Here is a 5,000-nt window from a genome sequence, read left to right on the forward strand (position 1 = left end):
AGACAGTGAATGCATCGACGATGCCGGCACTACAGGAATCAATAAAAGAAGAAGACAAACTAAGGTAACACCAAATTTAGAGAAAGCCAAAAGAAAAGTATTAAAACAAGGATGTGAGGAAAAACAAGACAGTGGGGAAATGGTAAAGGAAGGAGAGTGAATGAACTGACAAAATGGGGATTTTATGGCTTTTATTTTATTTTATGGTGCTGAAAATTGTGGCTTTTAATGCTAGAGGATTAATGAATGTTTATAAATTTGAAAAGGTGAAGGAATTGTGTCGAAATGAAGATGTGATTTTATTGCAAGAGACAAACTGGAAAGAGAATGTTATGGAGGATATTAGAAAAAGATGGGAAGGGGAATTACTTGTTAACAATGAAGAGGAAAAAATGGGAGGAGGAGTGGCGGTTTTAATAAGAAAAGACAGAGGTATAAAGACAAAACTTATATATAATGATAAAAAAGGAAAATGTATGGTGGTAGAAATCGAAATGGAAGAAGACAAATTTGTTTTAGTGAACGTGCACGCTCCCAATGGAGAAAAAGAAAAGAAAATATACTTTAATGTTTTAGCTGATGTAATTGAAAAATGGGGGAAGGTGGTGATTGCAGGGGATTTTAACACTGTTTTTAGTAAAATGGATATGGCAAATGGGATGGTTTTTAAATCGGATGGGGGTAGAAAAGAACTAAGGTCATTGATGGAAGAGAAAAATATGATTGATGTGTGGCGGGAAAGAAATGGAAAAAAGAAGGAATTTTCAAGAAGACAGTTGGTGGGGAATTTTATGTGCCAAACCAGAATAGACTATTTTTTAAGTACCAGAAATCTTGAATGTTTCATTGATGGAATATTTTACAAAGAAACAACCTTAAGCGATCACAAAATGGTTTTAATGACGATGGATTTTAAAAGACAAACAAAGGGACCTGGGGTGTGGATTTTAAACACTGAGGTTTTAAAGAATGAAAGTTTTAAAAAAGAGATTGAAATGATATTAGATGGGAGGAAAAAAGACCTGATGTATATGGAAGACAAAAGGCAATGGTGGGAAAATGTTAAGTATGATATTAAGAAATATTCTATGAACTACTGTAATTTATTACAAAAGGTTAAAAGAACCAAGGAGAGAGAAATAAGGAGAACTCTAAAAGAGGAGTTAAATAAAAACGAAGTAGATGTGCAAAAAGTAATTGAAATAGAAAATACGTTGAGAAAAATAGAAGAGGAGAAATGCAAGGGGGCAATGTTGAGAAGCAAAGCAAAATATACGGTGGAAGGGGAAAAATGTAACAGATTCTTTTTTAATCTTGAGAAAAGCAGGGGGAGAGCGGAAACAATTAAAGAACTTAAAAGTAGGAATGGAATGGTGGTCTCAGATACAGAGGGGATTTTAAAAGAAGTTAAATCATTTTATGAGGAACTTTTTAAGTCTGAGGGGGGAGATGAGGAAAAAAGGAATATTTTGTTGCAACAGATAACAAGGAAAGTTGGCGAACAGGATAAAAAAATATGTGAAAGGGAAATAGAAACTGAAGAGATCATACATGCCATAAATCATTTAAGAGTGAGGAAAAGCCCCGGGGTAGATGGTATTGGAAGTGAGTTTTACAAAGTTTTTAAAGAAAAAGTAAGCGTGATTTTAAATGAAATTTTTGAAGAAGTTTTTAAAAAAGAAAGAGTAAGCCCAAGAATGGGGCTAGGATTAATGAAAATAATATACAAGAAAAAAGGAGACAAAACTGAGCTGAAAAATTTTAGACCCATTACAATGCTAAACACTGATTTTAAAATTTTAGCCAAGGTCTTAGCAAACAGATTAAAAAATGTCATGCCAAATATAATAGAAACAAACCAGGCGTATGGAGTAAAGGCGAGAGATATAGCAGATGTTACTAGCAGCATTAGAGATATAGCAGGGTATATAAAAGAAAAAGGCAAAAGTGCTTATGTTATTAGTATGGATTTTGAAAAGGCTTTTGACAGAGTTGAACATGGCTTTTTATTTGCAGTTTTAAAGGAATTTGGGTTTGGGAATAATTTTATTAAATGGATTTCGGTTTTATACAGGGATATTTTTACAAAAGTAAAATGCAATGGTTTTTTAACTCAACCTTTTAAAGTTTTAAGATCCATAAGACAGGGGTGTCCATTGTCGGCGCAGTTGTACTCATTGGTAGCAGAACCTTTAGGGCTTTTAATAAATAGAGAAAAAAGAATAAATAGAATACAAATGGAAGAGGGAGAAGAATTAAAGAAAATATTTGAATATGCTGATGACACGACAATTGTGGTTGAAAATGTAGAAAGTGTTAAAAGAGTGATGGAGAAAACAAAACTGTATTGTGAGGGTTCGGGTGCAAAGATAAATGAAGAAAAAACTGTATACATGAAATATGGAAGGGCAGAGGTTCTTACAGGGGTCTGTAAGTTTACAGAGGTGCAAGAAATAAAGATTTTAGGAATAATTGTAGCAAAGAATGAAAAGGAGGCTACGGACAGTATGTGGGAAGAGACGGTGGGAGGGATGGAAAGAAGACTGATTTTCTGGAGAAGCAGGTTTTTAAGTTTAAAAGGGAAGATTTTAGTTGTAAACATGCTAATGTTATCTAGAATGTGGTATACATTACATGTGATGCCATTGCCAGACTGGGTTTTTAAGAGAATAAAGAAATGTGTTTTAGAATTTTTATGGGACAAAAAGCCTCCAAGAATTGCATATTTTACACTGATTGGGAAACCGGGGGAGGGAGGGATGGGTTTGGTGGATGTAGAACAAAAAATGAAAAGCATGAGAGTAAAGGTGGTAAGAAAATATTTGGATGATACGAACAGAGCAGAGTGGAAGAGATTGATGGCTCTTTATTTAAATAAATGTGGGAATTTTAATTTGGGGGAAAATGTTTTATGGATGAAGCTTAAGAATTGGATGATGGAGGGGATCCCACCATTTTACAAAGAGGTTTTAAGCGCTTGGAGGCTTTTTTTAACAGAGGTGGATTTTAATCCGGAGGGGAGAGAAATGATTTTAAATCAACCTCTGTTTTTAAATGGGAAAATAAAGATGCAAGAGTATGATATCTATTTTAAGAAGTGGTTGCAAGCAGGGTTTGTAAAGGTGAGGGATGTTTTATGGGAATTTAAAGAGGGATTTTTACCACTTCAAGTGATCATAGATGCAATGGATGAGGAGAAGGAGGACTTTAATGTAAATGTTTTAAAAAGACAATATGAACAAGTAAAAAAAGCAATCCCAGGACAATGGCTGGAAGAAATTATTAAGGAGGGAGAAAAAGAAAAGAAAATGAGCGTGTTTCTAAAATGTAAAGACAATATGGTGAATTTTAATTTGGGTTCTGTTAAAATGTTTTATGGGTTTTTTATAAATAGAGTTTTTAAAAAACCTCTTGCCAATCAGTTATGGATAAGGCATTTTAATGAAATTGAAGAGGAAGATATATGGAAGAACATGACATGGAAATGGTTGGATGTGGATTTACAAAGTTTTGATTATTTTATTAGACAAAATGTGATTTTTACTGAAATGAGATTGTGTGCAATGCAGAAAGAAACTAATGCCCAATGCAGAGTTTGTAAAAAAGAAGATGAAGGAATTTTACATTTTTTTTTATTCTGTGAGAAGTTGAGCCCATTTTTTAAGGAATTAAAGGAAATAATCAAAGACTTAAGAGATAATGAGGGGGACTGTAACTGGAATAGATTTTTTATGTTGGGAATGGCAGAGAATACAGCAAACAAGAAACTAATTAATTTGTTTTTAATTTTGGCCAAAAAGGCAATATGGAAAAGAAGGAATATAGTCAAAAACAGAGATTTTATTGCTAACCTATGGTTGATTTTTAAACAGTTGGTTGAAGATTATGTAAAAATGCTGTACAGTTATTTTAAACTGGAAAACAAGATGGGGGATTTTTATGGAATTTTTACGAAGGAGGTTACATATATTTTAAAACAAAAGCACTTTTATATGCCAAGAGAAGATTAAAGAATTTGATGAATTTGTGAATTTAGATGTTTTTGGTTTTTAGTGTTATGCATATTTTGGAAAAATGCTTTTGTGAAATGCTTTTGTTTTTGTGAAAATTTCCCTGTAACAGCTTTAAAGTCTTGTACACAACTTGTATTTTGACTGTAAATAAAAAAAAAAAAAAAAAAAAAAAAAAAAAAAAAAACCTATGCCCGATCTCGTCTGCTCTCGGAAGCTAAGCAGGTTTGGGCCTGGTTAGTACTTGGATGGGAGACCGCCTGGGAATACCAGGTGCTGTAAGCTTTTTGGAAACTTTTCACTTAGTATATAATAATTTTGCCAAAAAATAGAGTCAATGCTCGATCTCTGAATATTAGCAGGTTTGGGCCTGGTTAGTACATGGATGGGAGACTGCCTGGGAATACCAGGTGCTTTAAACTTTTTGGAAAATTTCACGATTTATATAATAATCTTGCAAAAAAAAAAAAAAAAAAAAGTCAATGCCCGATCTCTGAATCTTACCAGGCTTAGGTCTGGTTAGTACATGGATGAGAGACTGCCTAGGAATACCAGGTGCTTTAAGCTTTTGGGTTTTCTTTCCTACTTATATAATATACTGGCGATTAGATGGGCTGCTCTTTAAATAGCCCTCTCTTTGCAGCATTTTTCGCTTACAGCCATACCAACCTGGCTATGCCCGGTCTCGTCTGCTCTCCGAAGCTAAGCAGGTTTGGGCCTGGTTAGTACTTGGATGGGAGACCGCCTGGGAATACCAGGTGCTGTAAGCTTTTTGGAAACTTTTCACTTAGTATATAATAATTTTGCCAAAAAATAGAGTCAATGCCCGATCTCTGAATATTAGCAGGTTTGGGCCTGGTTAGTACATGGATGGGAGACTGCCTGGGAATACCAGGTGCTTTAAACTTTTTGGAAAATTTCACGATTTATATAATAATCTTGCAAAAAAAAAAGAGTCAATGCCCGATCTCTGAATCTTACCAGGCTTAG

At 34.1% G+C, this 5,000-nt stretch overlaps 1 non-coding gene across 1 annotated transcript; it reads left to right on the top strand.

Moving 5' to 3' along the window:
• The first annotated feature begins 4,661 nt into the window (after positions 1-4,661).
• Positions 4,662-4,780, top strand: LOC113096904 (5S ribosomal RNA). Its single transcript, XR_003288721.1, has one exon. It is a non-coding gene; the product is annotated as a 5S ribosomal RNA (ribosomal RNA).
• Positions 4,781-5,000: the final 220 nt, after the last annotated feature.

This window comes from Carassius auratus, unplaced genomic scaffold (assembly GCF_003368295.1).
Source record: "Carassius auratus strain Wakin unplaced genomic scaffold, ASM336829v1 scaf_tig00216018, whole genome shotgun sequence".
Taxonomy (NCBI): domain Eukaryota; kingdom Metazoa; phylum Chordata; class Actinopteri; order Cypriniformes; family Cyprinidae; genus Carassius; species Carassius auratus.